The 27,775-nt window shown below is 43.9% G+C and overlaps 1 protein-coding gene across 1 annotated transcript in view; it reads right to left on the reverse strand.

The window, feature by feature from the left end:
- The window catches only part of CAPN6 (calpain 6), a 112,755-nt gene that overhangs the window by 42,261 nt on the left and 42,719 nt on the right, over positions 1-27,775 (reverse strand). The gene's annotated exons all lie outside the window — the stretch shown is intronic.

A 27,775-nucleotide genomic window follows, 5' to 3' on the forward strand; every position in this document is an offset into this window, starting at 1 on the left:
CTACACTTTTATTTTGTAACTGTTTTGCTTATACGTATGTCATTTTATTTACATCATTTTTGTAACCTTTTTTGTAAGCACTGTACTTTCGTATATTAAACCTTAAAATTAATAAGTTTGTTCCTTGCTGCTCTAAACCTACCCACAACTTCGAAGAGGAAAAGCATAATCTGTTGAATGCTATTTAGATTCAGTGTGTGCCTGGGTGAACGTGTGCGTTACCAGGAGGAGGCTCTTGTCGGCCTAATACGGCAAGTGGTGGCAGCGTTTTGTGTGGATGTGTGAACTGGTTTTGGGGTGCGCTTTAACTCGTTATCAGCCTGTTGCGATAGGTGTGTGTACTAGTGAGAGTGGACAAGCGGAGTTCCCCTTTACAGTAGCATCCAAGTCACGTGTGCCGGGAGTGGTGTTCGTGACAGAGTGGTGGCAGCGGTGGGATAGAAGTGTGCAATTGGAGTCGTGCTAACTCCAGCTGGTACTCTCGCTCCGCCTGGCGCTCTGCCTGGCGCTCTGCCGCCTCTCGCTCTGCCTGGCGCTCCGCAAACTCTCGCTCTGCTTGGCGTTCTTGTAAAATAAGCTGCATACGCATTTGGGGGTCACATTCACTCATCTGTTGAAGAATTAGGGGCAAACAAGAGTCCATTCCACTCCGAGAACTGCTGCTGCTGGTACCCTCTGGGTCTGCCAGTTCCGGAGCCATATCCATTGCTTGATCCCCATGTGCTGTATAGGTCCCTGGCTCAGGTACCACATGGCGTTGGTGCTTGGCATCATCCTCTACCAACGCCCGGATCAGCATTTCTTTTGTTTTGTCAGTCCCATCCAGACCTCTCTGCTCACAAAGGCTGATCAAAACGGCTTTCAAAGTGTTTGATCGTCGTTAAGTTTTATGATCATCCAGACCAGCTAGTTTATTTGTTTATCTCTGCAGAGCTTTTCACCTCATGTGTCTAGTTGATTTGATTAATAGCTGAACGAGCTTAATTAGGCCTAGATCTGAGCATCTACTCCCCTATAAATTTAGATGAAGCATATGGGGAAGGCACTCGTGCAGGGGGGCACGACGGCAGAAGTCATCTCTGTCTAAGTAGCCCGCAGGGTAGCCCGCTCTATGAATTATCAAGGCGTCACAAATAGGCTTCTACCTGGCTATACACGTTGTGCCTCATGACGTACACACTATCCCTCCATGTTTCACTCACTTGCACCCCATTATCCATTTATTTCTATTGAGGCACTTCATTTATTACTGCCCCCTATATTTCACTTATAGTATTACACTTGCACACACACTATTCATTTATTATTTCTTACTACACATCCCATGCACCACACACCACTCCCCTCAAGACTAGTGGGAGTGGCTATTATTATTTAAAGCACCTGCTCGCCCTTTCATCAGCATTTCTGGCCTGGCTGTGTCCATTTGCAAGTATGGCCTTTGTCGGTGTTTTTGTATATGTCCCTGTGTTTTTATCGGTTCTGTTTGTGCATCAGGAACGTTCTGTTCCAGTTTAGGAGTTAGGGACTCGCAAGTCTGGGGATCCTTGTCGTGGATTGCGAGCTTGCGTCCTTTTGGCCAAAATGATTACCAATACCCCAGGTATTTTTCATTATTATGTATATTCGCTTCTCTTGGACACAGCCGGGTCTTTGATGCTGGGAGAGCATGGTGTGTTGTTGTTTGGCATAGCAAGCAGGGTAGCCCGCTCTATGAATTATCAAGGCGTCACAAATAGGCTTCTACCTGGCTATACACGTTGTGCCTCATGACGTACACACTATCCCTCCATGTTTCACTCACTTGCACCCCATTATCCATTTATTTCTATTGAGGCACTTCATTTATTACTGCCCCCTATATTTCACTTATAGTATTACACTTGCACACACACTATTCATTTATTATTTCTTACTACACATCCCATGCACCACACACCACTCCCCTCAAGACTAGTGGGAGTGGCTATTATTATTTAAAGCACCTGCTCGCCCTTTCATCAGCATTTCTGGCCTGGCTGTGTCCATTTGCAAGTATGGCCTTTGTCGGTGTTTTTGTATATGTCCCTGTGTTTTTATCGGTTCTGTTTGTGCATCAGGAACGTTCTGTTCCAGTTTAGGAGTTAGGGACTCGCAAGTCTGGGGATCCTTGTCGTGGATTGCGAGCTTGCGTCCTTTTGGCCAAAATGATTACCAATACCCCAGGTATTTTTCATTATTATGTATATTCGCTTCTCTTGGACACAGCCGGGTCTTTGATGCTGGGAGAGCATGGTGTGTTGTTGTTTGGCATAGCAAGCAGGGTAGCCCGCTCTATGAATTATCAAGGCGTCACAAATAGGCTTCTACCTGGCTATACACGTTGTGCCTCATGACGTACACACTATCCCTCCATGTTTCACTCACTTGCACCCCATTATCCATTTATTTCTATTGAGGCACTTCATTTATTACTGCCCCCTATATTTCACTTATAGTATTACACTTGCACACACACTATTCATTTATTATTTCTTACTACACATCCCATGCACCACACACCACTCCCCTCAAGACTAGTGGGAGTGGCTATTATTATTTAAAGCACCTGCTCGCCCTTTCATCAGCATTTCTGGCCTGGCTGTGTCCATTTGCAAGTATGGCCTTTGTCGGTGTTTTTGTATATGTCCCTGTGTTTTTATCGGTTCTGTTTGTGCATCAGGAACGTTCTGTTCCAGTTTAGGAGTTAGGGACTCGCAAGTCTGGGGATCCTTGTCGTGGATTGCGAGCTTGCGTCCTTTTGGCCAAAATGATTACCAATACCCCAGGTATTTTTCATTATTATGTATATTCGCTTCTCTTGGACACAGCCGGGTCTTTGATGCTGGGAGAGCATGGTGTGTTGTTGTTTGGCATAGCAAGCAGGGTAGCCCGCTCTATGAATTATCAAGGCGTCACAAATAGGCTTCTACCTGGCTATACACGTTGTGCCTCATGACGTACACACTATCCCTCCATGTTTCACTCACTTGCACCCCATTATCCATTTATTTCTATTGAGGCACTTCATTTATTACTGCCCCCTATATTTCACTTATAGTATTACACTTGCACACACACTATTCATTTATTATTTCTTACTACACATCCCATGCACCACACACCACTCCCCTCAAGACTAGTGGGAGTGGCTATTATTATTTAAAGCACCTGCTCGCCCTTTCATCAGCATTTCTGGCCTGGCTGTGTCCATTTGCAAGTATGGCCTTTGTCGGTGTTTTTGTATATGTCCCTGTGTTTTTATCGGTTCTCTAAGTGTCATACTGTCAAAGTGTCCTGGCAGTTATACATGGCAGTTGCACAGGGTCAGTGACAGGTAAGCTGCATTACCAAACCAGACAAACTAGCTCACGCTCTCAATATTAGATTTCTAACTATCTGTAAACAAACATGTTTGCCACCGCTCTCATCATTATAGCTGCTCTTGGTTTTCAATCCTATCGCCCATTTAAGACTTGCCCAAAAACAGTCCGCATCAGTCCTTCTCTCCTGGCCTCACCCATGTACAGCTCCCATTCACTATTCACTTTCCTCAGTCAACTTAACCCATCTCATCCCACTGCCCAACATAAAAAACGCTCTCATAAATCACAGAACCATCTGCTGTCTCTCTCCATTCTCCTGCTATTAGCTGCAGGGGACATCTCTCCCAACCCTGGGCCTCCCTTTTCTTCTGCCAAGCTCAACCACTTACCTGCCACACATCGAAACCCTGCAAATCTTCTTGCCATTCCTTGTATGTCTTCTCCTGTCTCTTTTAACTGTGCTCTCTGGAACTCTCGGTCCGTGTGCAACAAACTCACCTTTATTCATGACTTATTCCTTTCTAACTCTCTCAACCTTCTGGCTCTTACAGAAACATGGCTACACCTGTCTGACACTGCTTCCCCTGCTGCTCTATCTTATGGTGGTCTCCAGTTCTCTCATGCCCCCAGAACTGAGAACAGGCAGGGTGGAGGAGTAGGTATACTTCTTTCCCCACACTGCACTTTCCAGGTCATTCCCCCGGTCCCCTCACTCACATTTCCCTCTTTTGAAGTCCACACCCTCAGACTCTTTCACCCTTTTCCCCTCCGAGTGGCAGTTGTCTACCGCCCACCGGGCTCACCCCGCCAATTCCTGGATCATTTTGCTGCCTGGCTTCCACAGTTTCTATCCTCTGAAACACCCACTCTCATCATGGGTGACTTCAACATCCCCATTGATAACCCAATCTCCTCATCTGCCTCCCAGTTTCTATCTTTAACCTCGTCCCTCGGTCTGTCACAACTTACTAACTCTCCTACACATGAAGACGGGCATTCACTTGACCTGGTCTTCTTCCGGCTCTGCTCAGTTTCTGACTTTATTAACTCTCCTCTCCCGCTTTCTGACCACAATCTTCTCTCCTTTACTATCAAATATTCTCTGCCTCCTCAGGTCATCCCTACGTATCAGACATACAGAAATCTACATGCCATTAACACTGTGAAACTCATAGACAGTCTACAGTCCTCATTGTCCCCTATCTCTTCCCTCTCCTGTCCCAATCTGGCTGCCAAACTTTATAATAACACTCTCAAAAATGCATTGGATGAAGCAGCCCCACCTACACTCCGAACCACCCGACAAAGACGACGACGACAACCCTGGCACACGCCTCAATCCCGCTTTCTTCAGCGGTGCTTGAGATGTGCCGAACGACTGTGGAGAAAATCGCATTTGGATGCAGATTTCCTCCATTACAAATTTATGCTCAAAACTTACAACTCTGCCCTTCACCGCGCCAAACAAGTCTACTTCACTTCTCTCATCTCCACACTATCTAATAATCCAAAACGCCTCTTTGATACTTTTCACTCCCTCCTTAGTCCTAAAGTGCAGACGCCAATCACAGATCTCAGTGCTGAAGACCTGGCCAATTATTTTAAAGTTAAAATTGACAACATCCGGCATGATATTCTCTCCCAGTCCCCTAGTAACATCGATCCCCTTCCCCCCCGCACTCGCTCTTCTTCACTCTCAGCATTTGACCCAATAACTGAAGAAGAAGTCTCGAGGCTCCTCTCTTCTTCTCGTCCTACTACCTGCCCTAGTGATCCTGTCCCCTCACACCTCCTCCAGTCCCTCTCCCCAGCTGTCACTAGTCACCTGACTAAAATATTTAACCTCTCTCTTTCCTCTGGTATCTTTCCCTCCACTTTTAAACATGCCATTATAAACCCATTATTGAAAAAACCAACACTTGACCCATCCAGCGCTGCCAACTACCGACCAGTCTCTAATCTGCCCTTCATCTCCAAACTCCTGGAACGCTTGGTCTATTCTCGCCTTATCCGCTATCTCTCTGCTAACTCCATTCTTGACCCCTTACAATCTGGTTTCCGCACTCTACACTCCACAGAAACTGCCCTTACTAAAGTCTCAAATGATCTCTTGGCGGCTAAATCGGACGGTAAATCCTCTCTCCTGATTCTTTTGGATCTCTCTGCAGCCTTTGACACTGTAGACCACAAACTCCTACTTAACATGCTCCACTCTATTGGCCTCAAGGACGCGGCTCTCTCTTGGTTTTCCTCCTATCTCTCTGACCGCTCATTCAGTGTGTCATTTGCTGGTTCCACTTCTTCTCCTCTTCCCCTTGATATCGGGGTTCCTCAGGGATCAGTCCTAGGTCCGCTCCTCTTTTCTCTCTACACAGCTCCTATTGGACAAACCATCAGCAGATTTGGCTTCCAGTACCATCTCTACGCTGATGACACCCAATTATATACCTCTTTCCGTGACATCACCCCTGCTCTAATACAGAACACCAGTGATTGTCTGTCCGCTGTCTCTAACATCATGTCCTCTCTCTATCTGAAACTGAATCTTTCTAAAACTGAGCTCCTTGTGTTCCCACCATCTACTAACCTCCCTAAACCTGATGTCTCCATCTCTGTGTGTGGCACTATCATAACTCCTAAGCAGCACGCCCGCTGTCTCGGGGTTATTTTTGACTCAGATCTTTCCTTTACTCCTCACATACAATCACTTTCACGCTCCTGTCATTTTCACCTCAAAAACATCTCCAGAATCCGCTCTTTTCTTACGGAGGAAACTGCCAAAACTCTCATTGTTGCTCTGATTCACTCTCGTCTTGACTACTGTAACTCATTACTAGTCGGTCTTCCCCTCACTAAACTCTCCCCTCTCCAATCTATCCTCAATGCAGCAGCCAGGCTCATCTTTATGACCAACCGCTACACCAACGCCTCTAATCTGTGCCAGTCACTGCACTGGTTGCCCATCCCCTTCCGAATAAAATTCAAACTTATTACTCTCACCCACAAAGCTCTCCACAGTGCTGCACCTCCTTACATCTCCTCCCTCATCTCTGTCTACCACCCTACTCGGGCTCTACGTTCTGCCAACGACCTTAGATTAAAATCCTCCATAATCCGAACCTCCCACTACCGTCTCCAGGATTTCTCTCGTGCTGCACCCGTCCTCTGGAATATGCTACCCCAGACAATCAGATTAATTCCCAATATCCACAGTTTTAAACGTGCCCTGAAAACACATCTATTTAGACAGGCCTATAACATTCCCTAATCTGACTCCTTTCCATGGCCCTCCATTTAGATTAGTCATCAGAATAAGATTCCCTCACACTCCTTCTCTTCATGTCCGTCATACACGGATACTGGCTGGTGACCGGCTCATGCAGCTTTATGTTACCACCGCATGTGTATAAAAATGGCCAGACCATTGTACAGAACAAACACTATTACACTTTGTGTCTCCCTTATGTCCTCATAGATTGTAAGCTCTTGCGAGCAGGGTCCTCACTCCCCAGGTTTGAATTGTAAATGAACTTTGTCACTATGTAATGTCTGATATTGTTTGTTTCATGTTCCCTCTAAATTGTAAAGTGCTGCGTAATATGTTGGCGCTATATAAATAAAGATTATTATTATTATTATTATTCACACAACCAAAAAAAATACCATTAAAAACTGATCAACTGTAAGTTTTTCATGACTGTTTAGCATCAGTGTGTCTCCAAATTTTCATCCATTTCCAGTCTGTCTGTCGGTTTTTCATGGCCATTTGTCATCCGTTTGCGATCCATTTTTCATGGCGGTTAAAAAACTGCTGGATTTCAGGTCAGGGATTTGTTTTTGTCCCAACCCTCTGAAAACACTACAGTGCCCAAGTAGATAGTGCCACAATGCCCCTGTAGATTGTGCCACAGTGCCCACTGTAGATAGTGCCCACATAAATAGTCCCAGTGCCCACATAGGGCCACAGAGCCCACTGTTGACAGTGCCACAGTGTCCACATATAAAGTGCCATAGTGCCCACATATAAAGTGCCAGTGCTCACATAGATAGTGCCACAGTGCCCAGGTAGATACTGCCACACACAGTGCCCATGTAGATAGTGCCACAGTGTCCCCTGTAGATAGTGCCCATGTAGATAGTGTCACACCCCCTTTTGAAGATAGTGCCACCCCCTGTAGATAGGGCCACACCCCCATTGAGACTCACCCCCTGTAGATAGGGCCACACCCCCATTGAGACTCCCTCTAGGAACAGAATCCCCGGCCAGCATGTCGGCCACGATCTGGCCAGGGAATCTGCTTCAGAAAAACCACCTGACTTCACTGTCCATATATGGACAGTGACGTCAGGTGCTCCTCCAGGGGCGGAATCCCCAAACAGAGCATCGGCAACGTTCTGGCTGGAGTTTCCGCTCCTGGAGGAGCCCCTGGTGTCACTGTCCATATATAGACAGTGACGTCAGGGGCTCCCTCTAGGAGCGGAATCCCTGGCCAGAGTATCGACCACGCATCAGCCATGTCAGCGGCCACACCCTACATATGAATGGCAATGCTCTGGCCGAGGATTCCGCTCCAGGAGGAGGTACTGATGTCACTGTCCATATATGGATAGAGATGCCAGGGACTTCTCCAGGAGTGGAATCCCCGGCCAGAGTGTCGGCAATGCTCTGGCAGGGGATTCCGTACCAGGAGGAGACCTTGTCACTGTCCATATATGGATAGTGACGCCAGGGGCTTCTCCAGGAGCGGAATCCCTGGCCAAAGCATCATCAATGCCATGGCCGGGGATTCCGCGCCAGGAGGAGCCCCTGACGTTGCTGTCCATATATGGACAGTGACGCCAAGGGCACTATCTGCCAAGGGCTTTCCCAATGCAGCTTGTGATGCTCTGGCAGGGGACTCCATAGTTGAAAGCCCTGACATCACTGGCCATATATGGACAGTGACGTCATGGGCTTCCCCTAGCTCAGCACTTAAAGTAGCGCTGTGCCCAGGGAGTTCTCTTGTGAGGATCTGGATCAGTTTTTAGCGGCCCTCACAAGGATTGATTCCTAAAAAAACGGCACTTAAAAGCTGATCCATTGAGTTCTATGGGGCCGTGAAAACGGACAAAAAAGGACATGTCTTATTTGTTGACGACCAGTATTCACTGTCTGTTAAAATAACAGCCATGAGAATACAGCCATAGAACCACATTGTATCCTGCACAGAAATCCCTCCACTGCCCGTGTACAAGGGGATCAGAGCGGTGGGACCGAGCTACTTGGCATGTCTGTCCATCCATCATGTGGATGTTCTGAGAGGGAATCAAAAGAACACCAGGGGGCGCCATAACAAGTATGAAGCAATATCTAAAGACAGGGACATTATTTTGAAATGATTCTTATTGAAAGATTGTAGGTTGTGTGATCTACTCTAACAGAGAAATGTAAAATTTAATAGGGGGACAGCCCCTTTGAATTACTATTCCTGAAATAGTATCATTTATGTAGACAGGGGAAAAAAAAAAAGGAGAATGGGTCCCATAGCAAGAGCAAAATGGGGCTCCCTCCTTGTGCTGGTTTATGTCACCATGCCATCCTTGTAACATGACAATCAGGTGCATAGGGGGACAGCTCCTTTGAAGGACTAGTCCTGAAATAGTATAATTTATGTAGACAGGGGAAAAAAAGGAAGGAGAATGGGTCTCATAGCAAGAGAAAAATGGGGCTCCTTCCTGGTGCTGGTTTATGTCACCATGCCATCCTTGTAACATGACAATCAAGTGCTTATTGATCATCCTACCTATCTGTTGCAGAACAATAGGGACTTGTGGCCACTGGACTCCCTTATTTACTAATGTAGAGGTCCCTGTGGAGAGGTAGCCTTGTGCAGGTTCTTACTACCCATGAACAAGAGGGTTGGAGAAACCCAATTTGGGTTCCCTTCCTCCAAGTCACCTTGGCTGCCTCTATGGTATGTACAGAACTGTACATGTAATTGATACCAGGAGGCCGGTGCCAGTATTAAATTTTCACCAGCAATAGTAATTGCAGGTGGAAATTTATGGCTCCTATTGAATACTATGGTGGAGCAGGGAGCCTGTTGCAAGCACTACAGGGCAATTTTACTGTGTTGGAGGGCACTATTACTGTGTTGAGTGGGGCACTAAGGAGGCACTTTTACTATATTGAGGATTACTAACTAGGTACTTTTACTATTTTGGTGATTACTCATGGGACACGATTACTGTGATGGGGGCACTTAAGGAGCACTATTATCGTGTAACGCACTTAAGGGGCATTGTTACTGTGTCGGGGTAGTATTACTGTGAAAATAGTATCTTGTCTTCTATACACTTCACACATAGAAGAGAAGAATCCTGCTCTTCTATCTCTATATATTACATACAGCAGCATGAAGGAGATTATACAGCAGTAATGAGCAGTGTAGCTGAGAATCCAGCACTGGGGTGACATAGAAATCTTACCAGAATGTTAGGGATCTGCCAGGTACTACGTCTAGGTATACTCCTGGGATTAATCAATCCACACCTGAGGCCAGACCTGTTCGACTGACACCATCTCCCACCAACCAGGGTGGCAGGCTCAGGAGTGGGAGAGCCTATCGCGGCCTGGTCAGTCGGAGTTAGCTCCGCCCCCTGTCCTTAATTACCTGCCGTGTTCTCTTCCTCAGTGCTTGTAATTCTTCTGGATTCCTGGCCTCACTGCTGCTTGCTCCAGCCTGCTTCTGCCGTGCTTCTGCCTTGCTGCAGTTCCGCTTAACCTGCTTTGCTTTGCCCCTGTCTTGCTTCCTTCTCCGTGCTCACTTTGGTATACTCCACTTCATCCTGGTCCTGACTACTCATTCACCGCTCCGTTTCCTCGCGGCGTTCCGTGGCTACTGCCCCTTCCCTTGCGTGTTCCCTGTTTGTTCTCCCGTGCACTTAGACAGCGTAGGGACCGCCGCCCAGTTGTACCCCGTCGCCTAGGGCGGGTCGTTGCAAGTAGGCAGGGACAGGGCGGTGGGTAGATTAGTGCTCACTTTCCCTTCACCTCCTTCCTGCCATTACACAGAAGCCTGTGTTTTTCTCACTCGGCTCCTGCTTTCTCCGCCTGCTCCCCCTCTATTGTCCATAGACTTGTATGTGTCCCTATCTCTTCCCTCCCTCTTCCTGCTTCCCCTCCCTTCTCTATAGATTTATATGGATAGTTTGTCTGCGTGATTCTTCTTCTCTCTGCTTTCTCCTCCCCCTCCTCTCTCCATAGACTTGTATTGGCAGCTTCTCTGTGCTTATTTCTCCCTACTCCCTCCTCCTGCTCCCCCTCCCCTTTCCATACACTTGTATGGACAGGCAATGACGCACCCCCACTTCCTACAGTTAGTTTCCTCTGCTCTGTAACTAGGGACTGAATTTTCTTGACAACAGGGAGTGGACAGAAGATTACAGGAAGGGAGACACCTAGTAGCAGCAACAGAATTTTCATGAATAAAACAACTAAATTTTAACAGCAAGTAAATCACAAAGTTGATCTATATGCTTTTCTATATTATATTTTCAGCAGCAGCTAGACAGTTCATAGACATTTCATTTCTCCACCTTAACCTCACACATAACAATTTTATCTTTATTTCTCTGCCAAGTCACTCTGCCTGTTTGTCATTTTGACAAGAGATCTGTTAGCAAAGTCTGGATCTTTATGGCTGTGGTCGCTCAGTTATTTTGTGACAATCATTTGATGTTGCTGTCTATTTTTACTTCATATCTGTGAAATAACCCCTTTCTGCTACTTACTGTAACTTAAAGAAACACTCAAGCAATTTTTGTTTTGTTTTATCTATATAGTGCAGCATAGGCTATTAAAGAAGAATAAAGTAGAGGCTCTTGTGTATTCCTATTTTAGTTGGTGGGCCCTTTATGGGCGGTCTTCCATCTTGGTTCCTTCTTTCAGTCTGATATGGTTTCCCTAATGCAGCTCACGTTTCCTATCATGCCTCTGGCTTTGCAGAGGCAGAGACTTATCACACGGCACTTGCTGTGCTCTGAGTCCTATTTAAGTGCAGCATGTGATAAATTAGTGACATAGAACATCTACCCTCACACTGGATAGTCTCCAGTGTATTCCTATGTGATGCAGCTTGACACTGCTCTCCCTGTTCCCTTCTTATGTTAAAGAGGCTCTGTCACCAGATTTTGCAACCCCTATCTGCTATTGCAGCAGATAGGCGCTGCAATGTAGATTACAGTAACGTTTTTATTTTTAAAAAACGAGCATTTTTGGCCAAGTTATGACCATTTTTGTAGTTATGCAAATGAGGCTTGCAAAAGTCCAACTGGGCGTGTTTAAAAGTAAAAGTCCAAGTGGGCGTGTATTAGGTGCGTACATCGGGGCGTTTTTAATACTTTTACTAGCTGGGCGCTCTGATGAGAAGTATCATCCACTTCTCTTCAGAACGCCCAGCTTCTGGCAGTGCAGACACAGCGTGTTCTCGAGAGATCACGCTGTGTCGTCACTCACAGGTCCTGCATCGCGTCAGACGAGCGAGGACACATCGGCACCAGAGGCTACAGTTGATTCTGCAGCAGCATCGGCGTTTGCAGGTAAGTAGCTACATCGACTTACCTGCTAACGCCGATGCTGCTGCAGAATCAACTGAAGCCTCTGGTGCCGGCGTCCTCGCTCGTCTGACACGATGCAGGACCTGTGAGTGACGTCACAGCGTGATCTCTCGAGAACACGCTGTGTCTGCACTGCCAGAAGCTGGGCGTTCTGAAGAGAAGTGGATGATACTTCTCATCAGAGCGCCCAGCTAGTAAAAGTATTAAAAACGCCCCGATGTACGCACCTAATAGACGCCCACTTGGACTTTTACTTTTAAACACACCCACTTGGACTTTTGCAAGCCTCATTTGCATAACTACAAAAATGGTCATAACTTGGCCAAAAATGCTTGTTTTTTAAAAATAAAAACGTTACTGTAATCTACATTGCAGCGCCTATCTGCTGCAATAGCAGATAGGGGTTGCAAAATCTGGTGACAGAGCCTCTTTAAGTTTCACTGTTTTTACACAGTGAGAAGCAGCATCCCATAGAAATACACTGGACTTTCTGCAGATAGCACTCACAGATAGTATAGACAAGTCAGTGTGAGTCAGGGAAGTTTTATAATTCTGCAGCTAATCATTGTATGGACTTACCTATTATATCACAGCACTCCTGCTCCCTTAGATAGGTAATAAATTATCTCTTCAGTAGCACTATGGGGGTGGGAGGTCTTTTAGAGCTGCCAGGAGGAGTTTGATAGGTGATGATGTAATCATGTGGTTCACAGAGAGCCAGCTACACAGGAGAGACTGACCTACTGTCTAAACATGAGAGCATAGTCTATTTTGGTGGTCTGCAGGGGCGTCGCTAGCATCTGTGGCTCGACTGCCGCTACAGCGGGCGCATATGCGACCGGGCAACGGTCGCAATTGTGACCGGACTGCGCCCCCCCCCACACTGCGTTTACAAAAATAGTAACTGGGGCCTATGTTATATAATACACGGGTCCCTGTTTCTATAGTAATAACACAATACTTACCCTCTTTCCTGTGTGCATTGGAAGTCCTGACGTCTTCTCGCATCACGACGCTGTGCACCGCGCATGACGTCACGATGCTGGATGGTGTCGGGACATCCGCTGCACCTGGAGCCGAAGAGTATGGTAAGTGTAACAGTACTGCCTGCTGGGGTCCTGTATCTATGCCTGCCTTATACAGGGTATAACAGACAGTATCACACATGGACCCTATATCTAAGCCTACTATATGGTGAGCTTAGATACATGACCATGTATGATACGGTCTAATGGGCCCTGTATCTAAGCCTACCACATTGAAGGCTTAGATACAGGGCCCCAGCAGACAGTAATCTTACACTGCATAAGATTACTGTCTGCTGGGGCCCTGTATCTAAGCTTAACATATGGTAAGCTTAGATGCAGTGTCCAACTGACAGTATCATACATGGGCCCTGTATCTAAGCCTACCACATAGTAGGTTTAGATACATGGTCATGTATGATACTATCTGCTGGGCCCCGTATCTAAGCCTACCACATGGTATTCTTAAATACATGGCCCATGTTTGATCCAGTCTGGTGGGGTCTGTATCTAAGTTTTCCACATAGTAGGCTTAGATGCAGGGCCCTAGCAGACCATACTTTTATACAGTATAAGATTACTGTCTGGTGGGGCCCTGTATATTAGCCTACCACCTGTGTTACTATTGTGTTTTTTTGTATTTGTGTTTTTTTACAGGTTCAGTTGATGGACTACGTCGAATTCGAGGACTACTTCGATAATGGCTTTTTTATTTTCAATAAAGTGGTTAATGAGGGTTGTGTGGGGGCTTTTATTTCAATAAAATATTTTATCTATGGCTTTGTAATTTCTTTTAAACTTTATTACTACCTATGGCCGCTGGCTGATTGACATCGTCCATTGCTAAGGCGCAGAGGCTAACACTAACCCCCATTGTTTACCTGGTACCCACTGCCACCTGGGGTACTGTAAAGAGTTGGGTACGATCCAATACCTGACCATCTGTAGAGACGGCCACCTCCAGGGTGGCCGCAGGCTAGTATTATGAGGCTGGGAAAGCCCAAAAACAGTAGCCCTTCCCAGCCTGGTAATGCAAGGCTGCTGCTGTGTTGTATCTGGCTGGTTATCAAAAATGGGGGGATTCCAAAGTAATTTTTTTTTTTAATGGAAAAAAACGTGCGGGCCCCCCCACCCCTTTTTCATAACCAGCCAGATACAACACAGCAGCAGCAGCCTAGCATTACTTGGGTGGGAAGGACCAAGGATTCCGGCCTTTCCAAGCCTGCAGTCGCCCCAGTACCCGACCATTACTATAGATGGTCGGGTACTGGATCATACTCAGCTCCTCCCGGTACCCCTGGCGGCGGCAGGTATCGGGGTAATAATGGGGGTTATGGTTAGTCTGTTCACCGGCTAACATTAAGCCCCGCCTTAGTAATGGACGCTGCCAATCAGCCAGCGGCCATTACTAAGGCGGTAGTAATAAAGTTTAAAAAAATACAAGGAAATAAAAAAATATTTTATTGAAATAAAAAACCCACACGCAACCCTCATTAACCATTTTACTGAGAATAAAAAAGCCGTAAATCAAGTCGTTCTTGAATCCGATGTAGTCCAACTACCGAACCTGTAAAAAAACACAAACACACCCAAAAAATTAGTAACACATAAAAAAGCCAAAGAATTCCTATACTTACCTTTCCTGGGTCCAGCGCTGGAGCCGCAATGTCAGCGAGCTGGGCCCTATATCTAATCCTATCATGTGTGATACTGTCTGCTGAGCCAATGTATCTTATCCCATCATGTGTGATACTGTCTGCTGGACCTTATATCTGATCCTATCATGTGTGATACTGTCTGCTGAGCTACTGTATCTAATCCTATCCATAGCTATGGGGTCGTAGTGCTATAGATATGTTGTCTCATATATATGTGTATATATATGTATATATATATATATATATATATATATATATATATATATAGATGTAGCCGTCTTTACCTTGACTTTTAACGCATTAAATAAATAATGGCTAGATCCCTTATATTGACTTTTTCAATGACTTTTCAATAGATTTTTTTGTGTGATATCACGCTGCAGCAAGTTATCAGAATCAAGTGTATACATACACGCACACACATATTTTTTTGGGGGGGGGGGGTGAACATATGTTAGTACAAGGATACTTACTGCTGGGGCCCTGTATCTAAGTCTATCATGTGTGATACTGTCTGCTGGACCATGTATCTACGCCTATCATGTTTGATATTGCCTGCTGGGGCCATGTATCTAACCATATCATGTGTGATATTGTCTGCTGGGCCATGTATCTTAGGCTATCGTGTGTGATACTGTCTGCTGGGGCCATGTATCTAAGCCTATCATGTATTATACTGTCTGCTGAGACAAGGAGGATATGTGGGACTACCTACAGGGGACTGCATGGCACTGTCTACAAGGGGTATGTCAGGGGGACTGTGTGTGGAACCATACAGGGGGCATTGTCTGGGGAACACTCTACTGGAGTATTTGATTCGAGCCCCAAGACATAACTTTGCTTGGGGCCCAAGAAATGCCAAATTCGCCCTTGAGGGTTAGTACAAGGATACTTACTACTGGGGCCCTGTATCTAAGGCTACATTCACACAAGTGTGTCAGATTTACGTGTTTAAAAGATGCATGTAAATCTGTCCGTGTGCGTTGCGTTTTTGTATCAGTGTGTTTTGCCATGCATGTGTTTTTCACGCACTCGCAAGCCCTTTTTTTTTCCAGTGTAATTGATGCGGGAAACTTCACCCGGATGAGTGAAAAAGCACTAATATAGGACATGGTACTACGTCTAGGTATACTCCTGGGATTAATCAATCCACACCTGAGGCCAGACCTGTTCGACTGACACCATCTCCCACCAACCAGGGTGGCAGGCTCAGGAGTGGGAGAGCCTATCGCGGCCTGGTCAGTCGGAGTTAGCTCCGCCCCCTGTCCTTAATTACCTGCCGTGTTCTCTTCCTCAGTGCTTGTAATTCTTCTGGATTCCTGGCCTCACTGCTGCTTGCTCCAGCCTGCTTCTGCCGTGCTTCTGCCTTGCTGCAGTTCCGCTTAACCTGCTTTGCTTTGCCCCTGGCTTGCTTCCTTCTCCGTGCTCACTTTGGTATACTCCACTTCATCCTGGTCCTGACTACTCATTCACCGCTCCGTTTCCTCGCGGCGTTCCGTGGCTACTGCCCCTTCCCTTGCGTGTTCCCTGTTTGTTCTCCCGTGCACTTAGACAGCGTAGGGACCGCCGCCCAGTTGTACCCCGTCGCCTAGGGCGGGTCGTTGCAAGTAGGCAGGGACAGGGCGGTGGGTAGATTAGTGCTCACTTTCCCTTCACCTCCTTCCTGCCATTACACAGAAGCCTGTGTTTTTCTCACTCGGCTCCTGCTTTCTCCGCCTGCTCCCCCTCTATTGTCCATAGACTTGTATGTGTCCCTATCTCTTCCCTCCCTCTTCCTGCTTCCCCTCCCTTCTCTATAGATTTATATGGATAGTTTGTCTGCGTGATTCTTCTTCTCTCTGCTTTCTCCTCCCGCTCCTCTCTCCATAGACTTGTATTGGCAGCTTCTCTGTGCTTATTTCTCCCTACTCCCTCCTCCTGCTCCCCCTCCCCTTTCCATACACTTGTATGGACAGGCAATGACGCACCCCCACTTCCTACAGTTAGTTTCCTCTGCTCTGTAACTAGGGACTGAATTTTCTTGACAACAGGGAGTGGACAGAAGATTACAGGAAGGGAGACACCTAGTAGCAGCAACAGAATTTTCATGAATAAAACAACTAAATTTTAACAGCAAGTAAATCACAAAGTTGATCTATATGCTTTTCTATATTATATTTTCAGCAGCAGCTAGACAGTTCATAGACATTTCATTTCTCCACCTTAACCTCACACATAACAATTTTATCTTTATTTCTCTGCCAAGTCACTCTGCCTGTTTGTCATTTTGACAAGAGATCTGTTAGCAAAGTCTGGATCTTTATGGCTGTGGTCGCTCAGTTATTTTGTGACAATCATTTGATGTTGCTGTCTATTTTTACTTCATATCTGTGAAATAACCCCTTTCTGCTACTTACTGTAACTTAAAGAAACACTCAAGCAATTTTTGTTTTGTTTTATCTATATAGTGCAGCATAGGCTATTAAAGAAGAATAAAGTAGAGGCTCTTGTGTATTCCTATTTTAGTTGGTGGGCCCTTTATGGGCGGTCTTCCGTCTTGGTTCCTTCTTTCAGTCTGATATGGTTTCCCTAATGCAGCTCACGTTTCCTATCATGCCTCTGGCTTTGCAGAGGCAGAGACTTATCACACGGCACTTGCTGTGCTCTGAGTCCTATTTAAGTGCAGCATGTGATAAATTAGTGACATAGAACATCTACCCTCACACTGGATAGTCTCCAGTGTATTCCTATGTGATGCAGCTTGACACTGCTCTCCCTGTTCCCTTCTTATGTTAAAGAGGCTCTGTCACCAGATTTTGCAACCCCTATCTGCTATTGCAGCAGATAGGCGCTGCAATGTAGATTACAGTAACGTTTTTATTTTTAAAAAACGAGCATTTTTGGCCAAGTTATGACCATTTTTGTAGTTATGCAAATGAGGCTTGCAAAAGTCCAACTGGGCGTGTTTAAAAGTAAAAGTCCAAGTGGGCGTGTATTAGGTGCGTACATCGGGGCGTTTTTAATACTTTTACTAGCTGGGCGCTCTGATGAGAAGTATCATCCACTTCTCTTCAGAACGCCCAGCTTCTGGCAGTGCAGACACAGCGTGTTCTCGAGAGATCACGCTGTGTCGTCACTCACAGGTCCTGCATCGCGTCAGACGAGCGAGGACACATCGGCACCAGAGGCTACAGTTGATTCTGCAGCAGCATCTGCGTTTGCAGGTAAGTAGCTACATCGACTTACCTGCTAACGCCGATGCTGCTGCAGAATCAACTGAAGCCTCTGGTGCCGGCGTCCTCGCTCGTCTGACACGATGCAGGACCTGTGAGTGACGTCACAGCGTGATCTCTCGAGAACACGCTGTGTCTGCACTGCCAGAAGCTGGGCGTTCTGAAGAGAAGTGGATGATACTTCTCATCAGAGCGCCCAGCTAGTAAAAGTATTAAAAACGCCCCGATGTACGCACCTAATACACGCCCACTTGGACTTTTACTTTTAAACACCCCCACTTGGACTTTTGCAAGCCTCATTTGCATAACTACAAAAATGGTCATAACTTGGCCAAAAATGCTTGTTTTTTAAAAATAAAAACGTTACTGTAATCTACATTGCAGCGCCTATCTGCTGCAATAGCAGATAGGGGTTGCAAAATCTGGTGACAGAGCCTCTTTAAGTTTCACTGTTTTTACACAGTGAGAAGCAGCATCCCATAGAAATACACTGGACTTTCTGCAGATAGCACTCACAGATAGTATAGACAAGTCAGTGTGAGTCAGGGAAGTTTTATAATTCTGCAGCTAATCATTGTATGGACTTACCTATTATATCACAGCACTCCTGCTCCCTTAGATAGGTAATAAATTATCTCTTCAGTAGCACTATGGGGGTGGGAGGTCTTTTAGAGCTGCCAGGAGGAGTTTGATAGGTGATGATGTAATCATGTGGTTCACAGAGAGCCAGCTACACAGGAGAGACTGACCTACTGTCTAAACATGAGAGCATAGTCTATTTTGGTGGTCTGCAGGGGCGTCGCTAGCATCTGTGGCTCGACTGCCGCTACAGCGGGCGCATATGCGACCGGGCAACGGTCGCAATTGTGACCGGACTGCGCCCCCCCCCCACACTGCGTTTACAAAAATAGTAACTGGGGCCTATGTTATATAATACACGGGTCCCTGTTTCTATAGTAATAACACAATACTTACCCTCTTTCCTGTGTGCATTGGAAGTCCTGACGTCTTCTCGCATCACGACGCTGTGCACCGCGCATGACGTCACGATGCTGGATGGTGTCGGGACATCCGCTGCACCAGGAGCCGAAGAGTATGGTAAGTGTAACAGTACTGCCTGCTGGGGTCCTGTATCTATGCCTGCCTTATACAGGGTATAACAGACAGTATCACACATGGACCCTATATCTAAGCCTACTATATGGTGAGCTTAGATACATGACCATGTATGATACGGTCTAATGGGCCCGTCGTCTATGATACGGTCTAATGGGCGTCGTCGTTTGACAGCTGTCAAACGACGACGCGTAAAATTACAGCCTCGTCAAAAGAAGTGCAGGACACTTCTTTGGACGTTTTTGGAGCCGTTTTCTCATAGACTCCAATGAAAACAGCTCCAAAAACGGACGTAAAAAACGCCGCGAAAACGGCGCGAAAAACGCGAGTTGCTCAAAAAACGTCTGAAAATCAGGGGCTGTTTTCCCTTGAAAACAGCTCCGTATTTTCAGACGTTTTTGGTCACTACGTGTGCACATACCCTTAGAATTTTGAGGCAGATTTTCTTCTGCCTGCACGCCGATTTTCGCATAAAACACAGCGAAATACGCTTTCTCTGCCTCCCATTGATGTCAAAGGGAGGTCAGAGGCGTAAGCGCCCAAAGATAGGGCATGTCCCTTCTTTTTCCCACGAGCCGGAAAAAAACGCCTCCGCCTCCCATTGAAATCAATGGGAGGCATTTTCGGCCGTTTCTTGGCGCCTTTTGTGGCGTGGTTTCCACGTCAAAAAAACTCTGTGTGAACTCCCCCTAAGTCTTATATATATGCTATCTCAGATATATATTTGATATGTATTTTTTTTTTTGGGTGGGGGGGGGTAAATATATGTCTCGGGGCTTGTGCCCCTGATCTTTTAAGACCCTAGCAATGCCCCTGGTGGTCAGACTGAGATCATATCACACATCTGTCCATAATGAAAGAGTTAAAAAATAAAATACATGGATGCAACTGAGCTGGGAATAACCAAATGACACTGCTAGAATATTGCTAGTGAGTTAACATGATATATGCAAAAAAGTAAATAAATACCAGAGGGCCTGTTTAATACAAACCCATAAAGGCTCCCCTCTTGCATTCTCTGTTCAGTACTGATAAGACTACATTTATTAACAATGTAGCTTTACCTCTATTCGCTTCCTCTCAAGGCATCCCCTGTCAACCTTAAGGCCTCATGCACACGACCGTAGCCATGTGCACGGCCGTGATTTCCGGGTCGGTCGGCCACGGAGTGACAGCCGCCAGCCGCCCGCAAATCGCGGGCTGTGCACATGGCCGCGGCCATTATTTTCAATGAGCCCGGACTGCAGAACACAGCCGTATTAAGGCTTGCCCGTTCTTTCTGCGATCCAGGCTCCGGGGCCATGCACGTACCATGAAAACCACGGCCGTGTGCATGGCCCCATTGGAATTAATGGGGCCGCAATTCTCCCGTGGATTTTCGGGGGAATTGCAGCCGCAAAAGCACGTTCGTGTGCATGGGGCCTTAGGTCTCTTTCACATAGTAGTATTTGTCAGTATTTTGCATCAGTATGTGGAAGCCAAAACCACGAGTGGGTCCAATACATGGAAGAGGTGAAAAGTTTTCCATTACACTTTATCTCTATGTAGGTTCCACAACTGGTTTTGGCTTACAAATACTGATTCAAAAATACTGCCGTGTGAAAGAGACCTTACTTTCTGCTCCATTAAAAGTACAGGGAGTGCAAAGTGCAATAAACATATCTTTTAGTGATCTGTTCTGTTGGCTGTCAATAAAATGTGTTAAGAAAAATCTAACTTTTATATGTTCATCATTAATAGAGGAAATAAGTAAAAAAATAAAATAAATAAAAAATAAAAATGGGATAACACACTTGCATTTTACTGACACATAATTGTAGAAATTGCACAGTCTTATGTACATAAAAAGTATAAAAGGTCTATCAGTAAAGGAGGGCTCCGAGGTATAGTAGGGAGTCGGGACGATGGATGAAGAGCAAGAATAGAGGGAGCTTAGTAGTGAATTAGGGATGTGATAGGGAAGTAAGTAGTTCCTAACCCTTTCCCCTAAAACATAAATAAAATCACATGTCCCCTTAACAAGCAATGAGAGATAAACCAGACAACATCAGAGTTGGGTGTTCTATATATAACTTGCCATATCCTGGCAGTACTGAGGATCATCCAGGGGCACCACGTGTATTAAAAAACCAGGGATGTGCGTTCCCTTCCCTGTCCACTATATGATTGAGATGAACTCTAAACATGGACATAGGGTAAAGGGGGCACAGGGAGTTATCTCTGACTACTGGAAATAAGATTTCTTAAGTGTAGAAATAAAGCAGCTGTGGTATTGGTAGCAATAATAGTAAGGGTGAGCGCTGTGCCGCTCTGTTTCTGATCAGCTTTTCTAAGAGAGCCAAGCAAGTGGTGTACAGGCTCAGTGGTGTACAGGCAAAATCTATGAGCCCGCACACTGCTCCCTCGGCTTGATGAGGAAAGTCCATCAGAAACGAAGCGCACAGCGCTCACCTGAGCGGTTCTGCCGCTTAATTGTAGCAATCGCTGGGAGTCTCAGTGCTCGAACTCCCACCAATCAAAACTTCTGACGTCACTATGACATGTCAAAAGTTTTTTGAAAGTTTAGTTACCCTTTAAAAAGGCTCTGTCACCACATTATAAGTGGCCTATCTTCTACATAATGTGATCGGCGCTGTAATGTAGATTACAGCAGTGTTTTTTTTTAGAAAAACTATCAATCTTGACGGAGTTATGACCTATTTGAGATTTATGCAAATTACTTTCTTAATGCCCAACTGGGCGTGTTTTTACTTTTTGACCGAGTGGGCGTTGTGGAGAGAAGTGTATGATGCTGACAAATCAGTGACCAACCAGCGTCATACACTTCTCTCCATTCATTTACTCAGCACATAGTGATCTTGCAAGATCACGCTGTGCTGTCACTTACTCACACATTAACGTTACTGAAGTGTCTTGAGAGATAATAGACATTGCTTCCAGCCAGAACGCGATGTCTATTCACAATCCCGACACTTCGGTAACGTTTGTGTGGGACTTACAGCACAGCAAGCGTAATCTAGCGAGATCACGCTGTACATGAATGTCATTAGCATAAATCTAAAATAGGTCATAACTATTGATCGTTTTTCTAAATAAAAAACACTGATGTGATCTACATTACAGCGCCGATCACAATATGTAGAAGATAGGGCATTTATAATGTGGTCACAGAGCCTCTTTTAGTATAAGGGTATGTTCACACGATAGCAGGCATTTACGGCTGAAATGACAGACTGTTTTCAGAAGAAAACAGCTGCCTCGTTTCAGCCGTAAATGCTCCTCCTCGTAATATACGAGGCGTCTGTGACACTCGTATATCTTGAGCTGCTCTTCATTGAGTTCAATGAAGAACAGCTCAAATTACATTGCAAAGAAGTGTCCTGCACTTCTTTGGTGAGGCAGTCCATTTACGCGTCGTCGTTTGACCACTGTCAAACGATGACGCGTAAATTACAGGTCGTCTGCACAATACGTCGGCAAACCCATTCAAATGAATGGGCAGATGTTTGCCGACGTATTGTAGCCCTATTTTCAGGCGTAAAACGAGGCCTAATACGCCTCGTTTACGCCTGAAAATAGGTCGTGTGAACCCAGCCTAAAGCAGGAAGTTTCCTACTTCTCTGAACTGCCTATGTCTGAAGATCGTGAAGGTAGTCTAGACATCCATATACCTATAGGCCATATGTAAGAACAATTTGTAGTTGATGCTGACTTCCATGATACCTTAGACAGCACTGAACCATATCCTAATTTTCTTTGCCTTGCTTATGCTTCCACTGTCAATACCATATGATTCTAAGAGATTTTATATATCCCAATCCGATATCAGACTGGTTAAAGTAAATAAGAAAACAAAAATAATGTATAAACATACATTTCCAGCATTTTAGGAAACGGTTAATATTTTACATACTTCCTTTCATTGCAGCGGTTTCTTGGAATAGCAGTGTGGGAGTCTGAAGTTACAGATTGTTTTTCCCTAAAAATATTGCCAGCTGTTGCCTCTCATCCTATGAAGCTCAGCGGGTTGTCAAACACTGCTCATACTTTAAATATTATTTGGTAACATTATTTAAAATATTCTTTTATATATGTCAGACTTTTCGGTATAATGTCTAATAAGGAATCCTATCATGTATGTTAATGAGAGCCAAAGTAAGGTGTAAAGTTATAGCTAGGCATCCCTGTGTCCAGTAAACAGATTGTGCTCCTGTTCCTTAAGAATTGGTCGTAATTCTGTCTACATCAACGATCGTTCTTCATGCGTCACAAATCTCCCAAGGCCTTGTGATGAAATCCAGATGTTAGGTATAGAGGAGAGTAATAGGAGCAGGAGGTATATTACAGAGTTCCAAATGTTAGCAAAATGTTAGCGTGAAATATTTTCTCTATTGTTGTGATCTTCTCAATGGTTGTAAGCTTCCTTTTTGACAAAATTGTGTCTTTTTCTATCATCATACAGAGGAGTTGTGAAAGGAAATCTCCCTAACTTTGTTGTTAAAGGGATTGTGTGATTTTGAAAACAGATTTTCAAATACGCAACTAGGGAATTTTTTTTATAAATAAATGGGCATTCCACATTCGGTACCTCCATCACTTAGCGGGAGTGGAAAGCAGGTATGTCTCTCTAGAGAACCCATGGACATCATGTAATAGTTCATATTTATACCAGATTCCCCTATAGATAGCAGCTTATTGCTGGGGATCCCAACAGAGGGACACCCTGTGATCAGCTTATCCTTAAGGGGCCATTCTAACAAAAAACATACAACCCTTTTAAAATTGTAATGCAAATGAATCAGGACTCAAACCAGAATAATAAATCAGCATTTAGGAAAATTTTTAGAATTTGGGCGAAATAACTCTTTAAGAAAAAAGAATATCCAAGGAGTGCAAAGAAAGAATATACATCCCAACAAAGTGTCCTCCTGCTGTGATCTAATCCTGTTTAAAAAAAAAAATGATAGGGAGTGTGGACCACAAATACTCTGAATGATCTGGAGCACTTTAACGTACAGTATATGTTTGTTTTTTGTTTTTGCAAAATCACAGTCTATAGGCGACAGATGGCTGACAGGTGGCATTTCTGAGATGTACATGTCGGAGGTCTAAGTTTTTTTACATGTTTGTTCAACATCTTTCGCCATACATATCGGGATAGGTCGGGTTGAGAGTTAAGTTAAGGGAGGACACATCTTTATGCGTTTATAAAAAATGTAAGCGAACAAACAAGCGGTGAGTACACTAGAATACAATCTAACCTTCTCTTCTTTAAGTGGAAGTAACGGTAGCTTTTATTATTAAGCACGGGTCTTATGGAGAACGCAGCTGTTCATGTTTAACGGTTCTCCCAAAGGGTAAGAAGAATCTGTCCCATCTGTACCATGTTCCATTTTATGTTCTTTTTCCTAGTTAAAATAACAATTCATTCTTAATGTTCAATTGGAAATCATTTGTCATGCTGCCTACAATATTAAGGTAGACTAATGGGATATATGTAGAGAAAAAAATATCTCATCGTCTCTAGCTTCTCTTTCTACTGATTAATTCTATTCGCTAAGTCACTTTGATAAATAGACCTCTAAAACTAATTAATTTAACCATTAATATATGGTAAAAAAATAAATGTATATATATATATATATAAATATATATATATATATATATATATATATATATATATACACAGTGTATATAGATATGGATATATATATATATTCACACACACACACACACACACACACACACATATATATATATATATATATATATATATATATTCTGTAACCGACTTTCTCAAAGGGGCTGTTATATTGGCTGTCAGCACCAATAGTCCCTGTGATAACGGCACTCAGATGCGAAGGCTAACTTGAAACTTCTGGACTGCAATGGAAAATCCGTAACACCTACCATGTGCCATTTAATATACTGCTGTGTTTTTATGTGACAACAAGATTTGAGTGCGACTGTTATCTCTGGGATTCATTGATAAACCGGTAAATACCAAGGTTAATAGCGACCGCAGCATTTAAATGGCTAGAAACAGGGGGGCGGCCCCCTGCAATGTTGCAGCGGCCCCCCTGTGACGCGAGCGAGGGATGTCGTTGGTTGGCATGGCAGCCTGGGGGCCTGATAAAGGCCCCCAGGTCTGCCATCTTTGTACTACTATGAAGCACTGCCTCTGGCAGGGCTTCATGGGAAAGTGTCAGAATAACGATATACTCCAATACATTAGTATTGCATTATATCATGCAAATAATCCAACGGCCGCTGGTTCTAGTCCTCTAGGGGGACAATTAAAAAAGTTAAATACAGTAAAATAAAGTTTTTTTAATATATAAAAAAAATATTAAAGTCGAAAAAAAAATTTTTTACATTTCCCCCCATCACAATGTAAAAAAACTTACAAATATCAAAATTTTTAATAAATTAACAGTTAAAACGCCAGAATCGTAGTTTTTTTGGTCACTTCATCTCCCACAAAAAATAGAATAAAAAGTCTCATATTCCCCAATAGAAACTACAGGTCGCCTCACAAAAAAATAGGCCCTCATATGGCTCAATCAAGGGAAAAATAAAAAAGTTATGGATCTCAGAATATGGTGCCAAAACTCACATTTTATTTTTGACAATCTGTTTTTTCCTTGTAAAAGTAGTAAAACATAAAAAAAAACTAAGATATAAATTCGGTATTGCCATAATTGTATTGACCTGCAGAATAAAGTTAACATGCCTTTTTTTTATCACATGGTGAATGGTGTAAAAACAAAAAACCCCAAAATATTGAGGAATTGCTGTTTCATTCCTATTCTACCCCACAAATATATTTTTTTTCCAGTTTCCCACTACATTATATAGTAAAATAAATGGTGCTGTGAAAATCTACAACTTGTCCCGCAAAATACAAGCCCTCATATGGCAATATTGATGGAAAAATAATAAAGTTATAGATTTTGGAAGGTGGGGGAGGAAAAAAAAAAAAGTGAATATCTGAAAAATGGCTGCAGCGGGAAAGAGTTAACAATAGGCCCTCATACAGTTACATCGGCAGAAAGATACAAATGTTATGGCTCTTAGAATATGGCGACACAAAAAAATTATATATATATTTTGTATCGACGTAATTGTAATGACCGACAGAATAAAATTATTATGTTATTTATACCACACGGTAAACTGCGTCAATTTATAATGCAAAAAAGAATGGCAGTATTCGTGTTTTATTCTATTACCCACCCAAAAAAGTTAATGAAAGTTAATTCTTAAAATATAAGTACCGCAAAATGATGCCATTAAAAGATCCGAATCATTTCACAAAAAACAAACCCTCACACGGCTATGTCTACGGTTCAAAAAAAAAAAAAGGTTACGTTTTTTTATATGGTGATGATGAAAAAACTGAAAAAAAATCGCTTAGTCATTAAAACCCAAAATAGGCTGGTCACTAAAGGTAAACAGTATAATGTCCTGATGTTACGTGTGAAAATGCTGTCATTAATGTACTGATGGCTGTGTCCACATCTCCGTTGGAGCCTTCGTCGCATATCCCGACAAAGCCGGCTACATTTTGCTTGTGGTTGTGAAACTCTTGGAAAGTTGGGACTGGGAAATTTTGAAGTATCATGATCTGACCTATCATCTTCAAAGCTGAAGAAACACCTATGAGACTTACACCTCCAGTATAATGACGTAAATATCAGAAAATGGCTATGTGAGCAGCATAAATCCTTTTACTGGTCTACGACTTAGACATCTAATCAATTTACTATTGTCAGCCATTGTTCTTCTTCTCTAAAGTCTGTCTCATATTTTTTCTAAGCTATGCCTTCACTTTGGTTCTGCTTATGTTTTCTCCGCTCCAAACCTATGACTCCTTGACTGAGACACCAGTAAACGCTAGATTCGTGGGCTCAAGGGACGTTTTTGTTTTTTTACTAGTAACAGAGGGAGTTTACATTTCATCTAGCAACTATATTATTATATTTCTCTGTGTAACGATGCGCTCTACATAGGTATGTGATTTTCAGTTGTTTTGCAGAATATGGACAATGTGCTCGTTAAATCTGTAGCAGAATATCCAAGTGATATCTCCTGTGGCTGAAAATGTGATTGGAAAATATGGTTACACCCAAAATTTTTACTAGTCAAGCCAAAGTCATGCTTTTAATTAGGTGGGGGCAGGTCTAGACTGGTTATCTGTTGGTTTGTCTAACAGATTACACATGGATCTGGTACATAAAATACAATTGAATCTGGGACAAGACTCCCCCTCACAGATGGACATGCAAGAGTCTGCTGAACGCTAAGCCTTGGTGGTGGGTTAGTGGTGTAACTATGGCGGACGCAATAAAAAATGCATACTGCAATTGGCACTGTTATATAATTGAATTCCCTCCTCAGAGTAAAGACTTGGAAATATTATTACAGACTCCCAAATTCTGGAGTTCTGCAATCTGGACTAATGTGCGTGATTTCCAGGGTCATAGTTTGCAATATGAAACTGTTTAAAGCATAAATATATTCTAAGTATCTCATTAAACAAATGTAAACCTAGCCCATTATTTTCTCAGACACTTGGATCTTCAGACAAAGGCCTGAATTTCCAATTTCATAGTCCAGAAGAGCTTCTTTACATTTGTCTGCAAGTCTGCGTTTCTACCATTCTATAGTGTGTATATGTTCAAATGTATTTATGTGCATTTACTCTCCTGTATGTTGAGAAGTTGCATTATTTTTTTTATATGTTTGTGTTTTACAAGTTCCGTTAAATATATGAAATTATACGCATTCTGTTCTCTGAAAAAACCCAAAACGTTTGTCAT

This window comes from Rhinoderma darwinii, chromosome 8 (genome assembly GCF_050947455.1).
Source record: "Rhinoderma darwinii isolate aRhiDar2 chromosome 8, aRhiDar2.hap1, whole genome shotgun sequence".
Classification (NCBI taxonomy): domain Eukaryota; kingdom Metazoa; phylum Chordata; class Amphibia; order Anura; family Rhinodermatidae; genus Rhinoderma; species Rhinoderma darwinii.